General features: G+C 38.5%; 1 long non-coding RNA gene across 1 annotated transcript in view; it reads left to right on the top strand.

Annotated features, from left to right (window-relative positions):
* The window catches only part of LOC146619727 (uncharacterized), a 63,044-nt gene that overhangs the window by 910 nt on the left and 34,910 nt on the right, over nucleotides 1-27,224 (top strand). The window contains exon 2 of the long non-coding RNA XR_014906667.1: nucleotides 23,049-23,095. This is a non-coding gene — a long non-coding RNA (uncharacterized LOC146619727). The remainder of the gene's footprint in view (nucleotides 1-23,048; nucleotides 23,096-27,224) is intronic.

Below are 27,224 nucleotides of genomic sequence, written 5' to 3'. Positions count from 1 at the left end.
GTTCAGGTGCTGTCGGAAACGAGTAAAGCTATTCGGATTTGAAAACCTGAGAACACCCACCTTACTAGGGGTGGGGAAAAAAAATCGATACTGTGTAGTATCGTGATATTTTGTTTGCTAATAATGTATCGATACAGGGACAGCAGAATTCGATATTTTGTTACAAAAAAGGTTTTTGTGCTCTGACTTCAGAGCATGTTGATCAGCTCCTTTTTCTGAGCAAGAATCCTGACGTTCCTTCACTGTCCAAATGTGTTTAACTTTTTTTGGCAGCAATAAACATGACAGTTTACTTATTTTAATTTAAGACATGTTTTATTTTAATTAAGTTTAAAACTTTTTTATCTAATGTAAAATTATATTTTGTTTTAATTTACTTTCAAATTCTTCAGTTGCTGAATGGGCTGCATAGTTTTCATAAATTGTATAGTTCAGAATAGCTATAATTGTACCAGATGGTTGCATTCAGTTAAGTTGGACTAGACTGTAATACAAACCGTTCAGTTTGTCAACAATAAAACTGACTGAAATGAGAGAATGACTGAGTGCGAGACTTTGATATTAGATAAAATGAATATTGATAAAGTTTACCTTTATGTACAGAATCTGAATATCGCAAAATATTACAAAAAAAATTGCAATAATATCATATCGTGCGTTAAGTATTGTGATAATATCGTATCGTGGGATGTATGGTGATTCCCACCTCTACACCTTACCCCTACCAGAATGAATAAATAAATACACAGAATATAAGATGTAATTTTGCAGTTCTAAATGATTAAAAAGACAGCTCTGACATACAAGTATTTTGTGCTTCACCATCAAAATAATTATAATAATCCGACCAATGTAGGATTTTTTTTTTAAACAAAACTACACTTTTATTATATGCAGTTATTTATTTTACTTGTATATGCTCTCCGTGACTCTGATGGATCTTGTGTTTAGGTCATCCCAAAAATAAAAATCAAGTGGGAAAACGACCCTACTTCTCCATTTATGACCTCTGTAAACATTTTCCAATTGATTTAATGGTCTTGATTGCTGGTTTCTCATTTATTTCCTAATACAGCATGATGTTAATTTTATGGTCTACCTTAAAACAATATTGACCAAAAGAGGTACACTAACACTAAATGGTGGCTCTTTCCATTTTTTTTTCTTTTTTTATTATAGAGTTATTGAGGTTGTTTGAAATCAAATAATTACTTTATGTCATTTTTCATGCGGTTTGAACACACTTATTTCCAAAAACCTCTGGCCAGGGACCTCATAATTAATAGCTGAGCAGAAGTTATTGTATAAAAAAACAAGATCAGTCTCATATTTGTGGTTATTTTGATGCTCTTTTTTGCATCTTTGCTTTCAAATTAGGTAGGGTTAATTTGTTTTTTGCTCTTAAAGGGGGCGCTCCAGTGACAGCTTAAACAAATAAGCAATTTGTTGGCTGAAATTTCACCACATGTTCTGCATTGATGTGAAATTGGAACAAATATTTTCCAAGCTTTGTTTTTCCCTTCCACTTGATTTTCCTTCATATTCAGCTTACAGAGCTAAAGAAACAGCACTCAGCTTTCTACTAACTTTCTTTTTCAGATTTTCTTTTGGCAGTTATCCTAGCACCCCCTCGTTTCTCTGCTTTTTGGACTCATTAAGAGTAAAGATGTAGACTAACTCTGGTGTAAAGCGTGTGTGAGTTTCATAATGAGTGACATGGGGTTTCCCTGTCCCTATTTTCTTCATTCATGTGGCTGGAGTCAGAGAAGTATAGAGTTACCATCCCGGATATGAGCTGAATATTGAGTGAGTGCGTTTGAAGGAGAGAGAGGAAGGGAAGCTGCACATTTGTGAGAGTGAGCATGAAAACGTATGTGTGTATGTGTGTGAGAGGCAGACAATAGGAGGAAGCCTATTTGAATATATTATTTATACCTATTATGATCGGTGTGTTTGTTCAGCACTCTTTGTAACAAACACAATCATGCATTTCTTCTTTGTGTTGCCTAGTGACCTGCTGTATTGTAGAAACTTCCTCTTGTCACTTGCACCATTTTGCATCCACAGTACCTAAATTGGAAGCTTAGCAGGAGGAAGTAGCAGAGCTCAAACTTGTGCACTTTATATATTCAAGTCAAAAACTGAGACAAATGTGAAAGATTATATTTAAAACATTTAAAATTTAAATGTGTTCCTGTAATAGCGATAATTTAAAGTCATGTCATTATTTATCTGCTGATGTTGTAATACTGAATGCTGAGCAAGTCAAAGGGCTGTAGGGGAAGCAGGTTTCTCAAGATGTGAAGAATAGAGCTTGTGCACCTCTCTCGCCTCTGTGTGAGAAATTCTGCAACTCAGCAAGTGGTCACGTACTTTTAATTACAATTCTCACAACAGCAGCCACACAGTGGTTTTCAATGAAGTAAAGAGTCTCTACAGTATATTTTACTGTGAATCTGTTCACAATGTGACACAGAAAAGTGTGACTTGATGCAATAAACTTTCTTTTGCCCTCTAGGAATTACTGAATCACAGAGAAGTCACATTGTTGTGTTCATAATGACAAGAAAGGCCGCTCTTGTGTATAGCTGTGTTGTGAGTAGGTAAGCATGGAAATGAAGTCAAAGCAGGAACTGACTGATTACAGGTTGCTATGTGTGTGCTCTGCCTTCATCTAGACAAATTAGGGGAAATATAAATGCAAAGTTGCTATAGAAACACAGGCAAAAGTAGAGAAAGGCAAGAGTTGAAGTTGTGAGGGTCATTTAAGTTCAACTACATTCTTAAAGGCAGGTGAGATTCAGCTGAATTTAAAATCTGTTTGTGTGTTGAAGGAAAATACAGAACCAAGAAAGAGACGGGATCCAAATGACTGATGCAAAGTGAAACCCTACTGAAAGCCACAGGCGGGCAAATCAGTCTAACCCATGTTCATGCTGAGACTTCTTTTCAACAGCATCATAATTCATTGAGGTCAAAACCAGAAGAATTCAAAGAATCCACCACACAGTAGGTTCTAAAAAAAAGAATGTTAAAAATAAGATTGTGTAGTGAACTGCGTGTCATTCAGTCATCCATCCTGGACATGTTGCCAGTTTATTGTTCAGTCAACACACCAAGAAAGACACTCATTCACATTCACATTCATAACTGCGGCCAATTTAGAACCACCAACTAACCTAGCATACATGCTTTGGAGCATGAGATGAAACTGGAGTGCCCTGAGGCACAGGGAGAACAATCAACTGCACAGAAAGGCCTCAACTGGTGGATTCATACCCAGGACGGCAAGAAGGAAAAAACAAACAAACACAGACACTAAGTCTGTATCTGGTTGTTTTTTTTGTTTTCATTTTAATCCATGAATTCATTTTTGGTCACTTTAGGGCCGCGGAAAGAAGCTTAAATAGCAACTTTGAAACTATTGCAAGAATTCAGTAGACAAATTTACATTTCTAGCAGATACAGAATAACTTAACTCATTCACTGCCATTGACGTCTATAGCCGTCAATTGCAGTGAATGAGTCAATGGGTTTAACTCATTCACTGCCAATGGCTGGCAGTGAATGAGTTAATAAGATAAGATTTATGCTTCTGTGTCCAACTCTAAGAAGAATGTATTCACACTTGGGAAAATCGAAACAGTGAGCTGCAGCACTCTGACATACTCTGTAGAGATGAGGAGAACTGAAGAATCTGGTGACAATTTTCCTTAGATTTGGTACTAGCACCTTTATGCATTGACCAGTTTACTGAGATTAGAGCATCGTAGCATACGAGCAAAACATCCACATGTACGACTCGGTTCACTTCAGGAGCTCTTACCCTCGCCTGTACTGGGTTGCGGCTAGGTTGCTTCACTTCTTTGAGCATGCAGTCAGCAGAGGACTGTAAAGGCTACTTCTGCTCTTCATGTTGCATTGAGAGATGCAAACCACAGATGGCTCATTCAAATGAAAGTAAACCATGTGTCTATTTGTGCACCGACCAAAAGCAAATGAGTAGGCAGCTTTTACATCACACACCGCAGACATACTGAAATTTCACTCGAGTCATCTTGCTGTCACATGTGTAATTTTTACTGGCTCCTAAGTGAGCCTGAATAATTGTGTCTCATTACTCGGGTTAGAAATGAAAGGACTTTAAATTTCACATAGATTAATATTACAAAAAACAAACACTTGTTAACCTGTATTTATTAGGTATTATTTATATTAGGAGGGAAAGATTAGATTCCACACAAGTCTGTATTCTGTAATTGTCCGTGTCATTCAAAAATCTTGTACTTATACTTATTATTTTAAAGCTCTCACTTCAGCTGTAGTAGTATCTTGTTCCTCTTCTTTTACCACCTTCGGTCTTGATGAAACCTTCTCACAACCGCAGTGGATCGATTCACAGATGTAAAGCGGCTTTTCTTGACACTTTAACAGTGGATTTTCCCTCAGCAGCCACTTTCATTTCCAGCTGTAGCAGTTTCAGTGAAGAGTTTTAGGGTCTCAAAATGGTCTAAAAGGCGCAGTATGACATTTTGGATTTTTTTTTTAAACTTCCTAAAAATTACAGTGGAATATACCAGCCTCATATCTGTACATATCATAATGACTAAGTGGCGTGGAACGGCTAGGTTCCTGCTGCCCAAATTTAGTTACAGTCAAGCAGTAGAGAATCTCCAGGGTGTATTTGTCAGAAATTTAAAACCACAAAAATTACAAAGATGCAGCGTTTTGATATTAACCACCAAGATTTAGAGAGGCCTGTTACTGCGACGACCATGGTAGGTGATTATCAACCATTGCACAACTGCCTGTGCGGTCACAAAATTTGTATCTGCGATGGAATTTTGTTGGATTCATTACTAAGTACGGAGTGAGGAAGTGCTGCAGGCTTGGAAAAACCACCCGTACTGTAGGTTTTTACTCATGTTTATTCAGAAACATGAACATTTATAAAAATCACATTTCTGTAAATACAAGCAGGGACAGTGTGGAACAAAAATGTTAACGTGACGCAAGCTGAGATGTTAGGGTGGTGGCTGAGTAGCTAATGTTACTACCATATGCAGTATAAAACATGGACGTAGCTTCTGGGTCGGAAAAATAAAGCCGATACGGCAGTTTATCTGGAGGCCACTAGTTGGCGATAGCTGTAGATCTTCTTGGCCTATAGAAGTCTACAAGAAAACAACTTTCTGATTTGACCTCTGTAAAGGCGTTCCTGTTGATGGTTATGTTTATGGGCTCATTTTGTGTCATACTGAATAACAAACAAACAAACCAAAGAAGAAACAAAAGTTAAAGTCTGTTTTGTTTCGAAATACTACATTTCAATGTGAAGGATCAACTTGTGATTGACAACTCGTTAGCCAAAGAGCGTGAGTTTTTTCATAGACACAGTAGCCTCTCTGCGACACAATTAATTTTCAGCTTTATTTATATGGCACCAATTCACAACAACAGTCAACTCAAGGTGCTTTATATTGTACGGTAAAGACGTGACAATATTAGAAAGCCCAACAGTCACACATCCCCCTATGAGCAAATACTTTGGGACAGTGGGAAGGAAAAACTCCCTTTAAACAGGAACTAACTCCATTTCAGGGTAGCCACCTATCATGACTGGTGATATTTTTTTCTTTTTTCATCCAAGATGGTGAGGGTGGACATTCTCATCTTGCTAGCTTATGCTAGTTTAATCAGAATCAGGATACTTTATTGATCCCTAGGGGAAATTATTTTTGTTACAGTGCTCCAGTATAAAAACTAACAAAGACAGACAATACACTAAGTAAGAAAGATACAGAATAACAAACATTTTTTTCTTTCAAATGAAATGAAATGTGCTAAAAGCTCTCCGAGCTGTTTGGCACCAGATTTTCAAGTCTGCAGCATTAGTGATTCTTGCTATGCTGTGAAGAGGCTGGCTGAGACGATACTTGAGTCTTCTGTGTCATTGGAGTCTCTTTTTACTTTAAGCCTTTGTACCTGGTAATTGTGTGAATTTTGTTCTTCACCACAGCCTGGTAATGCAAACACATTCGCAGTCACTCACGTAAGTCACAGCCATGGGACAGCAGCACTTCCTCTTCTGTCACCATCAAGCCTCGATTTTGAAATAATGGCCTCAGGCGGCCTAAAACACTCTTATCTCTCTCATCTCAGCTTTTCAGGAACTAAAAAAGAAGCCTTGTTTGCAGCTTGATGGGAGTTGTTTTGCACATTTCTGATTAACCAATGGGCTTTGACCATGTGAGATGTTGAAAAAGAACACCTTTTTAAACAAGGAAAACCACAAATTTTGTTTCATGGAAAATTCTCATGATGCGAACGAGATATCCTGCCTTGGAGAGCTTAAAATAAAGCTTTTCTTTATCCACTGATTCACGTGTAAAAGTGTTAAGACTTTTATGAAGGTGTTTGTGCACACTGTGAGTGAGTGGGTGCACTGTATGTGCATACCTGTTGCTCCTGTGGCCAGATTTAACCTTTTATCCTTTCTTAGCTAAAAGTGAAAGTACAGTTGCTTTGGAGACAGCCTAACATGTGAGCAGCAGTTCTGTCTTATTCTGTCCAATCTTACAAACTCAGAACCTGAAATATATTCTTTGATAGTTGCCTTACTTTACCTCTAAGCAGGGTGGGTAGGCTGTTTTCATTCCTTTCTGTTTCTCAGAAAGTTTCAGATATGGCTGCACAGAGCTTCCCCCGTGCAGAAATCACACTGTGATTTTGTCACTGAGTGACAGCTAGAATTTCAACCAGTAGTTTATGTTTTTTATGGCTTTTTTGGGGGGGATTAGTGTCAAGCATTTCAAGATATTATATTGTATTGTATTGATTACACAGAAGAAATCTCTCGCAGAGCATTCAAAGGGCCAGGGTTGTGTTAAGTTGATGTTTCTGGAAGTATGCACAGTAGTTATAAAAGAAGGACTTTGCAGGTTTTAGTGGAAGCAGGGAAAAGAAAAAAAGAGCAGAAGGAAGCAGAATGCAATGTATGCAGATTTTTAACATTTATTAATAGTTTGATATTGACACTGAAATGTTGAGTCTGATTGTTTAACTAATTTTAGGGAAGACCGAGCAATGCGTGTGAAGGGCGCATGCTTCTAGACCTGCAGTTCTGTATAATAGCTGGACCACCTGTAACTTTTAAACTTAATGTTTTCATCCTGCCTAAGAATCTGCAGTAACTTTAGCCCTAGCAACAGAATTCATTTGCATATCTTAACAGGAAACACTCCCATGTCTGATATCAGCACTTGTACTTACAAGCAAATTCTCTTCCTCAACTAAGAATTGTTCTTGTAAGAGTGGTCTCTCAAACCCATAGTAGGCAGGTATTTTTGGTTGGCCACGCTAGTTTACAGTTACAGGGTTTCCAGTAAGCTGCTGCTCTATGAAGCTGAGAAGATGGAGAATGTGTGACAGTTCTTGGGTAGTCGGCACTGAGGGTTTAACTGTCTCACACTGTGCAACTTATTGATAACTAACCGTTGCCACAAGTGCACTGTTCACTACTACTGTGGTGTTTTTAGTCAGAGCTACTGGTTTCCAGTAAAGAACTGCACCTAGTGGCTTTACAGGAGAGGAAGTGGTAGTGGCAGAGCCTGAACGTGCATTCAGAAAAGGATGAAAACAGTCTTCACTTGTCGGTTACTTATCTTTTCATGCAAAATTTTTGCAGAATGTGCATTTACATATTTGTCTTTTATTTCATTGAGCTGATGATACTGCAGATTCCTGAAATGGGAACGGAGTGAAAAAGGGTCAAAGGTCAAAGCCATAGCACTGCAATGAAGAGGACACGTGCATGTGCACTTGCTGACTTACTTCTCGTGTGTCATGCTTAAAAACTGAGGTGGTATACTGTATTTATACTGTATTTGTTTGTTGGTGGTTTGTGTTGAAGTGGTTGAAGATTGTTTTTAACAGTAAACCTGATAGTTTTACGATTTAGACACTAGGAAGTGTCTACAGCACACGACGTTTTACTTTTTGAATGGAGGTGGAGCGTTGAATCAAGAGTTATACACAGAGTTATATCGCCACCTAGTGGAAAAGCACTGACATGATACCCAACATATAAATCAGCTTACTGTCTGTACACTGTAGTTCTCGGGGTTTTCAGGATGTTAATATGCGAATATTTATATAGTTTATATAGAAATATTAAGAAAGACACATTTCCAGCATTCTGTTTAATGCCGGGAAGTGGCTGATGGAAATTAAAAATGTACACACCATCAAATTGTGAACATAATAAGTTTGCTAAAACAGAAGTGATTTTATTGTTGTACACTAGGTCATTTTTCACACCAAAATTTAAAAAAAAGAAAAAAAAAACATTAAAAATAATCATCATCTTTTCTGAGCCTTCAGGGTCTGTCAAACCTTCATCTTTAGGCATACAACTACACCACCACTCTGTCTCCACCTGCTGGTAGAGTTGGAGGCAAACAGCATTCTTTAATTTATGTGTTTTACTGCTGTTTACTAACTTGCAGTCTTTTAAGGAAATATGTATTCAGCACTTCTACCTCAATATTTCACTGATTTCAACTTAATACTTAGGAATTGCCGACCTGTCCAGGGTGTACCCCGCCTCTCGCCCTGTGGTAGCTGGAATAGCCTCCAGTCCCTCTGTGACAAACAGAAGAGAATGGATGGACAGGTAGTAAGAAAACACTCAGTCTAACTGACAACAACCCTGAGACATTGCAGAATTGACCGATTTTTGGATAAGATAAGATAACCTTTATTAGTCCCACGCGTAGGAAATTTGTTGGGTTAAGGCTGCCGACCTTTGCCAGCGCCATCTTACCCTTCCGACCATACATACATTACAACATCATATGGGGAAGACTGGTCAGAGAGGTATAACAATGGAAAATGCACAACATGAGGAAAGACGAGGAGAAAAAATAACTCCCCCCAGACTGAGCTCCAACAGGGAGATCAGTTTGAGAACAGAAAAAAAACACACCTCAGCACATGAATCCGCACATCTCACTACATAGAAGACATAAGCTTCGAAGGCGTTTGGAGGGGGTGGGGGGGGTGAGTCTGTGTCAGTGCACATGCATGTGTGTGTGTGTTCCGTGTTCCGCCGAGAGAAAGTGTCCCTTCACCCGGTTAGGCAAAAGTCAACAGTCTTCGGTCGACGCGGGTAACCTTGAAGGAAGAGGGATAAAGTCACAACACAGTCTTGTTATCTAATGTAGAATTGTTATTCCCGTCAGCTTTTGCCTTGAGCATCCAGCTGGCGCCAGGGAGGCCGCATGAGATGAAGATAGTAGCTGTTTTGGTTAGTGCGAACAAACTGCATCCAGTTTTACAGTTGGTCTAATGTCCGTCACTGGTCACCAGGTTCTTATCTGATGTTGCAGGTTATTTACGAGCCGTGCAGCAAGAACAGAGAAAGCCTGGTGACCTTTAAAATTTTTTACACCAGAGGGGGCACTGTGGGCTCCAACGACAGCAAGAGTATGAAACCATGACTAACAGAAATCTTGGTTTATGACACATCTAACAACACATTGCACAACACCTTATTTCTTTGCCTTTATGACACAGTTTCATGTTTACTCCAGAACCCGCTTGTAAAGGCCCACTTCATTAGTTACACCTTCCTAATGCTACGTTGGAAACCATTTACCTGAAATCTTCGTGGCATGGATTCATCAAAATGTTGGAAATATTCCTCTGAGATTTTGGTTTATATTAACATGATGAAATTACACACTTGCTGCAGATTTGTCATCTGTACATCTATAATGCAGATCTCTTGTGCCACCACATCCCAGAGGTGAGTTTAAGGTGATTTGAGTTTTGTGTCATGGTATGTTATCCTGCTGGAGTCAGCTGTCAGGAGAGGGTACACTGTGATTACTTAAGAGATGGACATGGTCAGCAATGTTACTCAAGTAGGCTGTGGTGTTTAAATGATGCCCAATTGGTACTAAGGGGGTCCAATTTTTCCAAAATTCCAAATTCTTAACCTGCAATCTAAATGCCACAGTACAAACCAAGACTCATCAGGTCAGGTAACATTTTTCCAGTCTCCTATTGTCCAATTTTGGTGAGACTATGTGAATTGTAGCATCGGTTTTCAGTTCTTAGCTAACAGGAGAATCACCTGCAGTGGTGTTCTGCTTCTGACGAGTATCTGCTTCAAGGTACTGTTGTCTTCTTTTTGACTCAAAGCAGTCAGGCCATTCTCTTCTGAACTCTGCCATCAACTGTGCATTTTCACCCAGAGAACTGCTGCACTCTGGATACTTTCAGGATGCCTCTTTCAGACTATTCACTGTAAACCCAGAGATGGTTGTGTGGGAAAATGAGTTTCTGAAACCAGCCTGTCTAGCATCAACAACTGTGTGACTTTTAAAGTCACTTAAATCACATTTCTTCCCCATTCTGATATTTCATTTGAACTTCAGCAGGTCATCTTGACCATGTCTACATGGCTAGATGCACAGCGTGGCTGCTATATGTTTGACTGATTAGAATTTTTTGTTAATGAGCAATTTAATAGGTGTACATAATGAAGTGGCTGGTGAGTGTATATATCCATGCCATATTGAAGCTGCTATTAATTTCTTTTTAATAATTCTATATTTAATATCTGCAAAGAGGCATTGTCAGTTTGTAATTACTGTTAATTGTGAATATCTCACAAACAACTACAGTTTACACACATGAAATACCAGAGACAGAAATGACTTGTAGATCCTAGTTAATGTGGGGTTAGTATCAGCAGAGGGCAGTGTTTTCCACATCATCCCAATCAACTGAGCATCTGTGTGTTGGACTTCAGGCGGGGTGGATTTGTGCCCTCCAGCACAGCAACCCTGCGTTCTTTGAAGCTCTGGTATCTCCAGAGATTACACACTGAAACCACACCCCCTGGGGGATGAAGAGACTGAGTGGTTGGCGAGTGTCAGCTGGAGGTATTGATTGGCATACTTAAAAGCAACAATAGAGGAGAGCAGTGAGAAACAGTCGTGTTCTGGTTCACAGAGTGGATCGGGTCAATTGAGGGAGCTGTGACGATGTGTTAGACTAATTCCATGTGTGTGTGGATATGTGTGGATCCTTTTTAATGAATATTGATTGGGCTGCAGTTGAAGTTTGCATTGGACAAAGAGGCAACTGCACATCTTTAGTTCTTCATTCATTTCTTAATCCACTCTGTAAAGGAAACCGACCTCTACCTAAACAAAAAAGTGACAAACTCTCCTTATATGCAGGACTATAATCTATATGTAACTTCCATTCACATGAAATCGATTCCCACAGTACTACACTTCACACAGAAATAGAATAAACAATAGTAAATAGTAAACTGGGATGCCTTGACTTGTTCTCCTAAATCTTCTGGGATGTTTTTGTCTCGACCGCTCTGAATGTACCATAAATTGTGTATAACACTTTTGAATACCCAGGCCTCAATTCTTTCAGTATCTGCAAACTACTGTAGCTTACAAACTCCCAAAACTAGACTGAAATGCTATTATTGCTGCAATTTTTTCTAACTAGCAAAGACCATTAAGCATGTGTGTGTTGTTTTTATAATTAGACTTACAACCAGACTTTCAAGAAGACACGGGAAAGTGATTTTAAGCCTGACATGGGATGAAAAGACTGTGACAGATATGTAGGAACATGTAAAACAATATCAAAGGCAACCTACTCAACTTTTTATGGTCCTGTGACAACACTCAGGACTTCTGGACTGCCTGGAATATTTGAAAAACCAAAAAGCAGTTTCAGAATAGGATGAACTGTTTCACAAAGGTTATGCATTTAGACATATTTCCATTGAAAACAGCATTATACTAGGCATAGCCTTTAGCAAAAAGGAGTCACTCGATAACCTTTTCACATTTTTTATAGATGGATAAAAATAGGGCTGTCTATAATAAACAACAAAAAAACAACACAGTTAACATTACAAATGCCACAGGCACCTTATATGATGAGGTAGTAACAGTGACAAAAAAACTGTAAAAGTAAGACTGACAGCGCATAAGAGAGAAATGTAAATTACATTAACAAATAACAAGTATGCTATAAATCCTAGAAAAGCAGCTGCATGAAGATCCCAAACACAAAAATATGTTTGGGATCTTATCCCTGGCAGGTGTGCATCACCTATCACAGTATGAAGAGCATAGAGAACAGTAGGAAGGGTTTCCTGAAGCGTTCTTTGTGGGGTTGAGTCTGAGGGAGAGGAAGTGGTGTGGAAGTGTGGAGTGGAGAGGGTGTGATGATGTTGTCCACGATGGAGAGCAGTTTGTTCATTGACCTCATGTACCTCACTGACTCAAAATGCCATCAAATTCTGAGTAATGATGCTTCCGGGCTTCTCTGGAAGTTGATGATGCCCACCCCCAGCAGACAACAGCAAAATAAATGACACTGGCAACCACAGACTGGCAGAAGATCTTATGTTTCTATGCAGCACTTGGGTGGAGCCATTATATTCTTGGGTTTTATATCTGATAGCCTCTAGTGACCACAATAACGTTTTCACATCTGATACAATTTGTCTCTTTTTTTTTTTCTTCTTCTTTGGCACGTACATTAACTCGCTTCTTCACTGTGATCTTGCCAAAGCTCTTTTTGGCTCTTTTCATAGACTAAATTTGACCAAATTTCACACAGATACATCAAAATGAAAAAAAACAAGAGTGAATTTTTTATGTCCAAATTGTCAAAAGTCAAATGTTGAAACTGCACCGGAAGGCACTTTCAAACTGTGCGAAACTCTCATTGGAAATAACATGAACTGAAGCAGACAGCAGCTGTGGCTGTTCTTAGAAAGCAGGAATTTAAAAAATCGTGTTAAGTCTGCAGACACAAAATGCTTAATGGTCCTAAATTTTAAAATTAAGTCTAAACTAACTATAATTTTTGGCACTTACCTAAGGAGAAGAATACAGTAGGGATTTGGGGGCAAATGCTACAACAAAGTGACTAGTTGAATTACAGGTGGCAGAAGTTATAAGTACATTCATCATGGGGGTGCATGTCATGGTAACTTTGGACTAAGTGTGTCTAATCTTCTTAACAGTGTTAATTTTGACAGCAAATTTAGATCTAGTTTAAAAAAAGTTTGTTCTGTAAAAGTTTGTGTTTTTAACGGTGAAAGTTGTGCCACGCAGTTTTCAAAGTGTTTTTTTTTTTTTTTTTACGTCAAATCCAAAATGTGTGCGTATGTCCCAGGCGTTGATATTTGAAACGTGAAAACGCATCACGAGATGCAGGGATACTGGGAGCAGGTTGAAGCCCTCCCACCCCATCACCATACTGTTTGTCAGGGGCAGCTGATATGTGTGCATCTAGGGTCTGATTGGATCTGACACATTAAATTGTCAGTACATTTCATCCTCGTTATTGTCCTTGTGCATTAAATTTGATTTCGTTATCATCTTGTTTTCATCAGGGCGAAAATGACGTTCAGTGACGAAAACATAACAAAAATCATTGGTCACCAAAATGAACCAATTCTGACCACACCTGTACTTTAAAACATTTCCATTTTTGACTCCATGTCACTAGTTTTCATTGTCATGTGTCTATTGCATACAGTAAAGTAGTCTAAGATCAGAGGTGGCACATTTTCTTCACATGCATGCTATTGTATCTAATTTTAACATTTCAAAACAAATTACGTTTTAATTGCCATTAATTAGAAAGATATCACTTTATATAAAGGAGCAGCTTCTGTTTACGTATAACTTTCCACACTGTGGCAGGCGGAGGAGTCTGGATTTAGTTTATGTTTTGGTTTGACTGGGCGGTGATTTGGAGACACAGCCTGTCTTAGTCTTATTTTGGAGACAAATGTGAAAGTCAGACACAGAGTGACCTGGAAACTTTGGCTTTCATTTGTTTCCAGTCAGAAAATGGAACGTAGATGACGCCTCCAGTGTTGTCTGGATGGCTTGTACTCATACCTTTGAGTGAGAACAGAAAGTGAATAGGCCTATAGCCAGATGTTGATGAAACATTATAGTGTGGTCTTTTGCTTCTTTCCTTTGACATGGGCTACCTTTAATAACCAATAATTGTCCACAATTTTAACTGAAGAGTTACACTTGGTAAGTCCCAGTTCCTAAATAACTTACCTAATTTGTAATTGTTATTTGTTTATGATTTTTTTTCTTGCTAAACTGATAAAATCTGTAAGTTTATAGTAGTACATACATTAATCAGCTGCCAAATGTTAAACGTCTGGGACATGTCAAGTATTAGATAAATGTGTTTAAATGAGTTTTTATGGGACTGAGTCACTAATGGACCTGTGATATAGACACAGACATAGCCTTGGTGGTCTCACTCAGAGCAGACACATTTTCTTTGTCTCACTGCCACAGATGCTCAATCCATTGGACCACACACACACACACACACACACACACACACACACACAACATCCAGGGATATGCACATTACTTCCCACAATCACATGCAAAATCTTAGGATGCAGACATTGGGACTCCACATTGACTCCCTTACAGACAAATAGTCTGCAGTGTTTGTGAGGGAATTGTGCCTCCTAACACTTCTATGCCTGTTCATATGTCTTTGAATGCTAATCAGGAGCACAATGGGATCTAAGACCACCTGGAAACTAATAGTGGGGTTGAGTCATAGCCCTGTTCCCTCTGAGTCATAACCCTGGACTGGCCCAGTCTGAATAAGCAGGAGATGAGACCAAAGGCTGGGGGTGAGATTGTGGGAATTGTATAAGGAGAGAAAATTAAAGGGAGACAGGGAATTAATTTATTTATTATTTTAAATTAAACATAAATCCAAGGCAATCACATGTTTTTGTCTTGGTGGTCATTTTTGAGGCTCTCGTGGGTCTGTGTTGCTAAATTCACATATTCTTAAATTGCTGAGATCATTGTCATACTGGAGGTTTGGTCCACTTACAACAGTGAATTGTTGCTGCGCTTTTAGCAGTCAGTCTGGCAGTAAGTATTTTGCTTGCACAAGGAACATCCGTCCATAAATCCATCCGTCCATAAATCCATCCGTCCATAAATCCATCCATTAAAACTGGAGTTCTGTGATGTGCAAGCTTTTTTCCTTATATGATAAGATTTCTACTTGACATAATGCACGTTTAACTTCATGTGACTAATGTGCGTAGGTGTAACAGTGATTTACTGTATTTCGTAGTGATGGTGAAAGCTAAAAGAATCGGTATGCCTTACCCAAGGAGTCCCATAAAATCTGAATTTTAAACAAACAAAACAAGTGACTACCATACTGATACATAGTGTTTATTTGATTCTGTTCATACTTATGATAAATGAACGCAGCGTGACAGTAACAGAAAAAGTGAGATACAGTAAATGGCTGTGTGGGTGCTGGATTATTCCCACTTGTAAAATCTCTGAGTCCTTCTGCCTAACAGTGTTTCCATGCAAAACATTACCAGACAAATTGTTCCACTTACGTCAGCGCTGCCACTGCAGCGACCAATAATGGCAAATTCATGGTTTAGAGGACAGAGGAGGGAGTGTTTTTTTTGACAAGATGGAAAAGTATTGGCAGAGAGATAACATGATAGAAATCCTAAGGTGAGATCAAATATCTTTTTTTCACATAGTTTAAGTAAGTGCAACAACATTTCAACTTTTATTGGCTCTTAAAGGCCAAGTCAAATAGAAAGTGCCATTAAAGGGATCCCATTAGGTTTTTCTGTTAAGGAAAGCCATTGTTACAGTAGTGGATGGTCGTATTACACACAGCCACATGAATATTAATGTATGTGCAAAGCTCAGGCTCTAAACACTCCTTTTTTTCTATTCTTTACTCTCTGTGATGTCACAGAAAGTGGATATCTTTTATTTGGCCATCTCACGCACACAGCTCTGGCTGTTGGCACAGAAGCACCACCAACTTGTGGTTCAAACCTCAAATGCCAGGAGCATCCAGTCAGAAGAAATCTGACTTCACCAACTTCATCTTCAGCCTCATGAGCAGGTCTCACTGTTGGTTATTGCTCCACGTACCACTGAGCATTAAACGCATCCCCAATATTCAACAGATTTTTTTTCACATGCTACCTGCACTCCTTAAAGTTAAGCTGTCGTGTGAATTTTTAAATACTTTATACAAACATACTTCAGTTTGTTGTGTTAGTGGTTGTTTTAGCAACATTAAAAAAGCTGACTAGGTGGAAAAAAACTGGAGTATAAGTGCGTGGCACCAGTTTAAAGGTTGTTTACTAACATTTAAGATATACTATTAAGGTTTTTTTAGATTAAAAAATGTGTTAGGATAGCAACCTTTCATTTAAATAGGAGTTGGTGACACAGTTAATGTACTGCTGTCAAGAGAACACAGAGAATGACATCCTGCCTTTTTTTTAGATCAATTAATTGTTCTTATACGGTTAAGGCAGCTAAATATTTATACATATAGGGTTAAAGCAACTAAACACTTGGTCAGTAAACCGCTAACAATCAAGATTTCATCCTGCTTTAGATTTATGAGAAGGCAAGTAATGCAACAGCCATCAAAACTGAAAATTACGGTGTTACACAGTCATGTTTGCACAAGATGCAATCTGCAATACTGGTTTCATGCATTTCAGGCCCACCAAGCCACTGATAAAAATGAAGATAAAATGCCTTGAACATTCAGAAATACTACAACAGCAACGCAGTCAAAAAGCCCATCTGAGCATATAAACAGCATAGGTCATAATTTGGTTGTAAATTTCACTATGGGCTATTTGAAAGGCACAACACTGGTGCCTTTTAAAGGAAAGAAAATGGGAAAAGATGGATTTGTGTTCTATTTCACTGTCTCAGATTTGTTTAGGAAAGTCATGGGACATTTCAACTGATCAAGCCAGAGATTGGGAGCTTTTCAGGTACTGGAAAACAGGCCTATTCACTGGTGGATTGGAAGAGTTTGTTTGCTAATTACTCCAAATCAGCAAAGTATAATAATGTTAAAGGTGTCAGTACACAGCTACAACATAAACTGTAGACAAAGATGACAGTACCATACTACATGTCTTCAGGTGATAATTCATAAAGACTTGCTTTTTTTTTTAACTATAACATTCAAAGAGTAGCAGGAAATGTGAAAAACTCCCATTGTCTTTATGGTATGGTAGAATGTTTAGTGCCATATCCCAGCTGTACAACACATATTTGATTCCCACACGGACACTAAAGATAGACTGCCATGCTATTCATTCTGATAATATGTGTAATGGCTCCTTGACTCATCTATAGACTCAATCTCCCACAATCCTCCCACAATGAGCACTCTGCTGAGCCAGCATTTCTCAACGTCTTACTTTCTCTCTTGATTTCTGTGCATGTACTCAGCAGAGCTACGTGGCAGTCAAGTAAACAGGCTTGTTTTTCTGTTTTGGAACACCTAAGCTAATTTCTTGGTAACTGTTTTATTAAAACTGTTGAAAACAACCTAATTAAAAAAAAAAAATATATATATATATGTATATATATAAAATTTATAATTTATATATATATATATATATATATATATATAAAATTTATTTTTAATCCTTATTCTCTGTGTACGTGTGTTTGTGTGCTGTACTGTGACGTCTTGAACTTTCTTGATAAAGCAGATAAAGTTTCAGTTTCTGTGGATTTTTGTTTTCTTTGCATGTTTATCTGTGGCAGCTGTTCATATTGACTGCCTGGTTATTTCTTTTTTTTAAATCCACCATTTTCAGGGTGAATTTTACCCCAGAGACAGTTGGCACGTAGGGAAAGTCTTTCTCTGTAAGTTTAATGATGATCACATTATTTGGAGTTTGTTAGAAAGTCATAGCTCATTGCACGTCTTTGTTAACTGAGAGGAGTCTGTAGATTTTTACAGGGTAATAGCTTCCCAGCTTCTTCTGGGTTGTGAGATTATTTGGTATGGCAAGGTTTAAGAGTGGTTCCCAATTAGTTGATCTACTTTTATTCATACTAGAATGCCTTGGCAATTTGAAATGGCTTGAATTCTTGGTCAAGTTTATTTGTAAAGCACTTTTACCAAGGCTGACCAAAGTGCTTCACAGGCAGCCAGTATAAAATGATATTAATATTAATGACAAGAATGATAACTATACGATATCAAGGCTTAGCTTAGCTTAGCTTAGCTTGAATTAAAGGCCAGAGGCAGAATGGAGTCTTGAGCAAAGACTTAAAAATAGAAACAGTTCTATTATCAAATGGTAAGGTATTCCAACGACACGGGGCAACAACTTAAAAAGCTCGGACACCTCGGTTTTTAAGTCTAGATCTTAGAATATTGAGGATCAGCTGATTACCATACCTCATGGCTCTTACAGGAGTGTGTTCATTAATAAGCCAATCAAGAGAAACGATCAATAAACCTTAATATTAATCCTAAAATTAGCAAGGAGCTAATGAGTGCAGCTAAAACTAGCGTAATATGTTCATGTTTTCCCGTCCCAGTTAAACGTCAAAGAGCGTTTTCTACTAGCTGAGCTAACGAAGTGATGACTGTGGTAAACCTACATAGAAAGGATTACAATAATCTAGTCATGTCATGATAAGAGCATGTATAACTCTAAGTCATTATAAGAAAGGTGATACTTTGATTTTCTGTTGGGCTCCACATGGTTTCTGTTTGGACAGCTTACATTATGTATTTTGCTGACTTCTCAAATGAAACAATAGCCAGTCAGGTAGCAACTGGTGGGCTTATTTTACTTTAACTCACAAAAATGATGACTGATTTCCACTTATGCTGACACACACTGCCCATTTAACCTCACATGACTCATTTCTTCAGCTGCCTTTGTAAATGTGATTTACAGTGGCATGGCAGAAAGTCAAGGGGTTGGCTTTTTGGGGAAATCTGTAGGGTGCTTACTCGGGTTACGGCTTTCCCAGTTCATATATTTGAAATGTTATTTGATGACCAATCCTTAAAGCGCTATAAACATGGTTTTAACACTTTATTGTTCTTCTAGTAAGCCTAACTTCAAAAACCAGTTCATGCCCCCACATTTATAGGTATGGACACAAAATAAACAGATCTAAACACAGAGCAGCACGAGCATAAGCATATTCTTTTTTCTTCGTCTATTTTCCACATAAAAATGATATTATTTCAGTTTACGTTCACTCTTTTATTTTCCCTGGTCATTCACACCCCACTTGCAGTGGCTTTATTCCCCACTAATTGGACGTGATATACACTTTTACACACACTGTCTTAATTTAAGATTATTAGCATTGTACATACACCAGCACTGTTGTATTAAGCACTAACAAGATGAAGTTGACATGTAGCCTAGCTTTTAGCTAAATGCTACATGGCTATATGGTCTTAGGCCTTACGACTGTAGCACGTTTCGCTCATCAATTGAAATGGGAGTACTGAGACGATATGGTTCTGTTGCTTCATTTGTAATAAACAGAAAACGATTCAAGTTTCACAGAGCAGCTAAGTTTCCTATCTCCCTTTTAATAAACTGCCGTAACTGAAGCATGTGCTAATGCATACCGAATGGTCTTCTACCAGAGATTACCATATAGAGCCTGCATTGTAGCGGTAATGCTGCAAAACTGTCATATCCTGTTCATCAGCAATATACAGTAATTAACCAGCCTGAACTACAGTAGCATCCGGTGTAATCTTCTGCTACTGCCAGTATGACTATGCACAATTTGCATGAGACATCATGCCCAAGTCTATACTTGTCTCTGTCTATGGGTATATAATAGGGGTATGTGTGAGTGTGTGTGCGTGTGTGTGTGTGTGTGAAGTGTGTAAGTGTGTTGGGAAAAGTGTGGGAACTGCAGAGGAGGAAACGTGTATTTACGAAGTTGGCTCAAAGTTCCCATGAATTCCTCTGGATAGGAGATGGAGCTGGACGTGGGGGGTTGTATTACAATAACCCCAGAGGCAAACTGATTCATAATGTCAGTGCAAACTGTAATGGAGTATGTCAGGTGAAAAGTTACTGTAGATGCGTATGGATATAAAAAACAAAGAATTAGCAATAGGGTGATACACTTTCAGAATGATCCAGTAATTTTTTCCCACTTTATATGTTGTATTAATGCTCTGTTAATATGTATTAATGCCAGGCAAGGTGACAAGTTTCTAAATGTCACCAAAAGTGCTGGTCAAGATAAAAATGCAAATGCTTAAGGGCTCTGATAAATAAAACACATTCACGTGAAATAAAGCCATTTCCTTAAAAGCAATGATGGAGGATTTAAAAGAAATCACACCAAGTGGCTTAAAGCTTGTGCCCAGCCTTGTTTGTTTCCTCTGAGGTTATTGCTATTGTGATTCATCGGTCATTACAGTTCATCAGACTTATTGTCCTAAAGTTGCACTTTCACCATCAGTCTTATTCCCAGTTTTGACCTCAGAGATCTACCGAGTTTCACTTGTGCAATTATATATAGCTTGTACATTGATGCTGCACTTGCAGACACTTCCTAAATCACAAGTGGTAACTGGGCATTTAAGGATTAAACATTTTTGAGAAATGCTCTAATCTTGTCACTTTGTCGAACCTGAAGAAAAAGCCTATAAATAACTTTGAAGTTAACAAGTTTTACATGTTTATAAGACATAAAAATATGGTTGTTGGTGACTACATACACTCACCGGCCACTTAATTAGTTACACATTGCTACTACTGAATTTGATCACTTTTTGCCTTCAGGATTACCTTAATTCTTCCTGGCATAGATTTAAAAAGGTGCTGGAGACATTGATCTGAGATTTTAGATCCATATTGACTTCATACCCTCACACAGTTTCTGCAGATTGTTCAGCTTCACATGCATGATGCAGATCTTCTTTTCTGCCACAGTCCAAATATGCTCTATCAGAATGAGATCTGGAGACTGTGGAGGCCATTTGAGTCTAGTGAACTCATGATCATACTCAGGAAACCAGTTTGAGATGATTGGTATACCCTTTATGATCGCAGCATAACCACAGATGGGTATGCTGTGATCATAAAGGAACAGACATTTTCAGCAGCAATACTCATGTTGGTTGTGGCATTTAATGATGTTCAGTTTGTACTAAAGAGGCCAAAGTGTGCCAGTAAAATATCCCTACACCATTACCCCATCGCCATCAGCCCAAACCACTGATACAGGCACAATGGAGCCATGCTTTCATGCAAATTGTACCCTCAGTGTTCTGTTTTTAGCTGACAGTTGTGGCACCAGGTGGTGTCTTCTGTTGCTGTATACTGCATACTTTTGTAATGAGTGGTTATTTGAGTTACTGTTGCCTTCCTGTCAGTTCAAAGCAGTCTGGCCATTCTCCTCTGACCTCTGACATCAACAAGACATATTTGCTCAGAGAACTGTGGGAACTGGATATTTTTTCCTTTTCAGACACTTCTCTCTAAATCCTAGAGATGGTTGTTCAGGAAAATCTCGGTAGACCAGTTTTCTAGAAATACAAACGTTTAAAAAAAATGTAGGGTTGAAAATTGGAATTTTCAAGTATTTCAGTTAGTGTCCTATAAAGGGTTAACGGTGTTCTAAACCAAAAGTAAAAATTATAGCATGTTAGGCAACCTGTTGTGCATAAGATAATTATCTAGTGTAATCAGGAAATTGTTCCTTTGTAGAACAATTTGGTAGAACTTTGTTTACTAGAGACCCAATTAGTTACTTTTTTACAATTCTCCTTAAGAACACAGCAAGATTCTTTGTGGTTAATAAGTGAGGTTTAGAGTTGTCAGTGGGCTTTTGTCCTGCTACAGTACTTTCAGTACAGTTCAGCTACACTAAACATGTGCTCAGTCTAGTGCTACCTTTAAAGCTAGCCTGTGTAGTAAAGCCTGCTGGTCAGAACAAGTAATGGTGTACAATCTACTGAAGTTGGGAAGATTGTCTTTTATTGCCAGCAAATCTGTCAGTTCATTTAAAAAATGTCATTCTTTTATGAAAAAAGTTATAGACCTAGTTTTGAACTGGTGGATATCAGACCAATAAGCTTCAAACATGCAACTGTTGAGCTATTTCTTTAACCAAGGCACTTAGCCTGGTTTCTCCAGCCCTTTAGCTTGTGGGTGTGAAGGAAAGCAACTCCCCCAACACATGAAAGCTAAGAGACCATGCCCCTGGGAATTCTGGGAAAAGGGAAAACTGTCTGGTTGTTGTGCCATTTTCTCATGACACACACTGTGGGGTCGGCTCATGACATGCCTTCTCAGGCTTTTTCCTAAATACACATACACATGTTTGCACTTTAAGGCTTGTGAGGACTCTCAGTGAGAAAAGGAATTACAAAGCACATTGGAGAAACTTCAATTATAACAACTAAATTCCTAACCCCCACCTGAACCCTTGGACAGCACACTGAAGGTCTGTCTCAGTGTGCTGTCTCAGAGTTAGGACAAGCGTAAACAGCCTCAGTTTCAGTGGTTTTTTGTTTTTGATTTAAATTAGTTCTCACAAAGATGGACAGACACACTCTTTTCCTGCTTTAAAGGAAAAGAGTTTGAAGTGGAAAGTAGATAGATGGCAGGTTAAGTGTGTGTGTGTGTGTGTGTGTGTGTGTGTGTGTGTGCACTCAGAAGTTGGCCAGTCATTAGTAGAGCTCTGTGCGTTGGAGGAAGTGGTGGTTACTGATGACTCAGCCGAGCCATGCATTTCATTCTTTCTCTCTCCAGTCTCTCTGTGCTCTCTCCTCCCTCTGTCATTTGCTTTGCTCTTTACATTCTATTCATTCTTCTTTTCTATTCTGGATCTTTATTTTCTATTTTACTCTCACCCTTTCTGTCTCTGTCCACCACCTTTTCTCTCTTCCCCCTGATTCATCTTGACCTTTGGAGACATCTCTGAGTGTGTATTTTTGTGTGTATGTGTGTGTGTGTGTGTGTGTGTGTGTGTGTGTGTATGAGAGAGTGTGCATGTGCTGTGTGTCTGCCTTACTAGGATATTCAGCAATGTGAGTGGGAAGATAACTGGCTTCCTTCAGAGTGATTAAAACATTCCTTCTTCTTTATCCTCTCTCTCTTTCTTTCTCTACCCTTTTAGTTCTCATTGACTTTCTGATGAAGATGAGGATGAGGAGAGACAAACTGGTAAGTAAACCTCAAGCTGGACTTTAGCTTTGTTTTTTAGCACTGACTGATGTTTATCAGACTTAGAAGAAACACAGTTCTAGGAAACTCTCTTCTTTCATATTTTAATCTGTGTGCCGCTCGGTAGTAATTTCTGCAGATGTTGTAGAAAAGCTTTGCTTCTTTAAGACATTTGGTAAAATAGATCAAAGTAAAGGAAAGATCACACATTGTGTATTTATAAAAGTAGAGAAAATACAATCTTATAGAGCAGGAAGGAATCAGGTACTAGCCTGAAGATGTTACAAATGTTTCGGAACCTTGTGAATTTGATTGCGGGGCCATTTGAGTTCGTTTTATCCCTCTTAAGTAAAGAAAAAGACGTTAATAAGCTGCTTTTTTAAAAATAGAGCACACAATATTTTCCTACAGCACAAAATAGCACAGCATGCAAAACACAGGTTCGCCTTTTGCTGAGATGGGTTAAAAATAGGAAACGTAATGAACAATCGGACAGTGGAGAATGAAAGAGATGGTAAATAGCACTGTGAAGAAAAATGTTTTGAGTTAGTTGGCAGTCGGACAGGTTGTGGCAGATATTGGCTATATTCAGCACTTGGCATGTACAATAACTCTAAACTTAGTCATTTAATCATAGTGTGACGCACTGACCGCACCTCTAAAGGGCTAAAGTGAAAGTGGCGGTATTATACCTCCTGGTGATATTGAAGCAGCTGTCTGCAGATGGAACAAGGGGATCAAAGAGTTCCAGATCAGGAGCACGTTAATCACTTTGATCAGTCTGTGTACAAGAATGAGTATTTTAGTGACGTTAGTGGGAGTTTCACAGCCTGCGCTGACGCAAAGATCTGTAAGCTGTGTAAAGTCATGCTTATGAGGAGGAAAATCAAAAACACAAACATTATGCTGCGCTCCAGATTCACATTTTGAATGAACAGAAAGGCCTTTTTGAGTAGGCTAGCTAGAAGTGAGGGCTTTATTGCCTCACAGGTTGCAGCGTTATTATAACGTGCCAGACATATAGTGAGGCATAGATTGCAAAAGTAAATAAATAAATAAAAGTAATTAGACTATCACTTGGTAAATAAAGGCTGGAAGATTACTAGAAGGTTATTTTCATCAAGCGCTAACTGAGCATTGCTTTGCTGTTTGATCTGCAGTGACAGAAACAACAAACATATACACACCAAATGTTGAATTGTATCTGTTTATCTGACCAAAATCACAAAATCGAGCTATATCAGCTGTAGTTCATGTTAATGCTGCATTCAGTGGCAAATGGAAACTTGCATATTTAAATTCTTGAGTGAGAAAAATGGACGAATATAAAACTAAACTGGGTAAGCTACTGGAGAACTAGCTACTGGGATTCTAGCTGGTACTCTGTGTGGTACATTGCTTCCAAAAAAGTGAGAGATTTGTTCATGATCTAATTCAACTTTGCACCACACAGCCTTTACCCCAGTTTGCCATTTTCGTGACAGGTGACGTTTAAATTATTTATCTAGCAGGTATAGCAAATGGAGCTCAGCTCTTTGGTGTAGATTAAGTCGGCTATAAAAATGTAGAGATTCATATTGTACTTTGTCTATTAAATCTATTAGCAGCGGTGATATTTTTAGCCACTTCTTTGTTTGAGTCACCAACTTAATGGTTCTAACCCACTAAGACACCTAAAATCATGTTTTCACACGGAGGAGCATTTTTGCAATGAAAGTTGAATAAATAAGGAAGGTTTTAGACAAAATGGCTCAAACTGCATCAGTAAAAAGGGTCATTTTATCCAGTTGCATTTATCATTGTAGCTGCGGGCACAGTCTTGCATGTCGTGAAAAACGTGATAGCTGGACAGTGAGCATTTCTAGCTTTGTGCTTGCTAAAAATCTTTCAGCTCTGGAACGTGAAGCCAGTGTGTAAGTGCCTTAAACTTTCATGGTTTCCAATGATCAGCAAGGGGCAACTCTTCCTTTTGCAAGTAGAGGCTCAGTTTAATAGATTTTAACGGGAAGATAACCCTCAGCTCCCTCAATCTATGATGCCAGTAAACACTAGCCTTATGAGTTTAGGGTTTCAGTTGTTAATTCCAAGGTGTAATTGAGACAACATGATGTTCATTTTGTAAATGATGGCTTTCATTTGTCCAAAGGACGTTAAAGTACAGTATGCTTTAGGGTGGGCTTCGCTTGTAATCGATGGATCGCTTCAGTATGAGTTTCCCTCAGTTTCTTAGTCAGATTCACTGCTTTTGTCACATACAAATAACAAAATAGCAACAACAAAAATGCTCAGCTTAAAGTTTCTTACTGCATTTTTCATTAACCAATGATTGATGTGATAGTGTCAAAGTCAATATTTTACATAACGTTCTACAAAAGCCTTTTTTTTAAACTTATTAACTACATAGATGTGTATTTTTGTACAAAGTTGTCACTTGGACAAATGCAGACAGTTGCTCTATGTTTCTGTCCAGTAATATGCTGAGACAGAAACACAGGAGATATGCTGAGTCTTGTTCGCGTATACAGCCTGTGGATGTCGTGACATGGCTCAAAACCTCTGAGATATGCAGCTGGAGAATTTATTGCCAGTGTTCAGTTCCTTGTGGCTCATTGGACATGGAAAGTATAATTTGGGCTCAAGAAGTTACAAACCTGTTATTTATGTCCTATGCACAAAAACATTCATGCTGAAAACAGGAGTCGAACGACTAATTAAAACATGATAAAGTGAACAGCTGTGCAAGCTAAACAAAATGCCCGGAGGTAGTTAGGTCACATGGGGTTATTTAATCAGACAAATATTATGGGAGTGTGTTAATGTGGACTTCTGGGAAGCCTTACATCTGCCTCATGTTTAGGCTTAAATCATCATTTAAGATGAAAGATTTCCCTTTTTACATGTAAATCCCTTTTAAACTGTTAACATGCCAAAAATGCATCAGCAGTGCCATTTCTCTACTCACACTGGAATGATGTATTTGACCTTGAGCTTCATTAAGTTCTAACTGTTAGGCCATGCTTGGTCTGCGCAATACTAATCATGCTTTATGAAGCACTTTGGGCTGTATGAAATTAAGGTCAAAATATGTACATAGAAACACAACTCTTTCACTCTCTTTCTTGCTCTCTGCTCTTTCAAACACTCCTTTCGGTCCACGCACTTTTCGTAATGTTTGATAAGTGGTATCAGTTTCCATGTATTGTCAGATGGCACACTCACTCACACACGACACATACACACAATGCACTCACACCCACCTATGCCAGCCCTGTTCCGCCAAGGCTCCCCCCGTTTACGGTAAATGTATGTTTTTGTCACCTGTGGGCCAGAATGAAGTGATGCAGTTAGTTTTGGTATCGTGTCCGTGGCCATGCATCTCCACCGCCAAGAGAGACTGAGAGCAGTGCAGCGTGGGTAGGCGTGGGAGTGCTGTGACAGAGATGACTCAGCTCTCTGTTGCCGGGTAGAGAAACGCCAAACACACTCCCACTCCCATACATTTAAAATTTACTGTTTTTAAGGTAGTTGTCATTCATGCCTCATCCTTTGGTAAACACCCATCTAAACCGTTCATCAGTCATGTGAAGGAGTCCTCTGAAATACATTGTTCACTTCACATTAATTAATTAGCTGCCTTGCATATTTCTATTGGTGGAAACAGCCTCTTGCGCAGCTAGCGCTTAATATTTCTAGACATCCACCAACAATCTAATCCTAACTTAAAAAATACAAATAGTAACAGATGGTGAGAGCAGACTGCGCTGAGAGCGGTAAGCTTTTTATATAAAGTTAATTATATGACAGGTTATTTGGAGAATATAGTTGGGATAAGGTTGAGATCACTTTTTTTCTCCATACCTCTGTTTTTTTTCTGAACGTGCACCCTAACTCTGAAGTGTGGTATAATAAATGCAGTCCTTAATCCGTTCAGAGCATAATTCAGCCTGTGATTTGGTTAGACAGCTCATAACATGCATTTGAAAAAAGTTTGGTGAATCTTATAGAGGGATTACATTTTTTACGGCACGCTGTGAAGTGTTTTTGAAGTCTTTTTGTCTAAGTCTAACTTAGTAGACAAGGATGTGTGCTGATACAATTTACTTTATCAGAAAATTCCCACTCTGAACAT

Source organism: Diplotaxodon limnothrissa, linkage group LG13 (assembly GCF_057381915.1).
Source record: "Diplotaxodon limnothrissa isolate DT_005_m linkage group LG13, D_limnothrissa_male_GT1.1, whole genome shotgun sequence".
Lineage (NCBI taxonomy): Eukaryota > Metazoa > Chordata > Actinopteri > Cichliformes > Cichlidae > Diplotaxodon > Diplotaxodon limnothrissa.
Note: the sequence above shows the minus strand (reverse complement) of the source record. Positions and strands in the feature narration are given on the sequence as shown.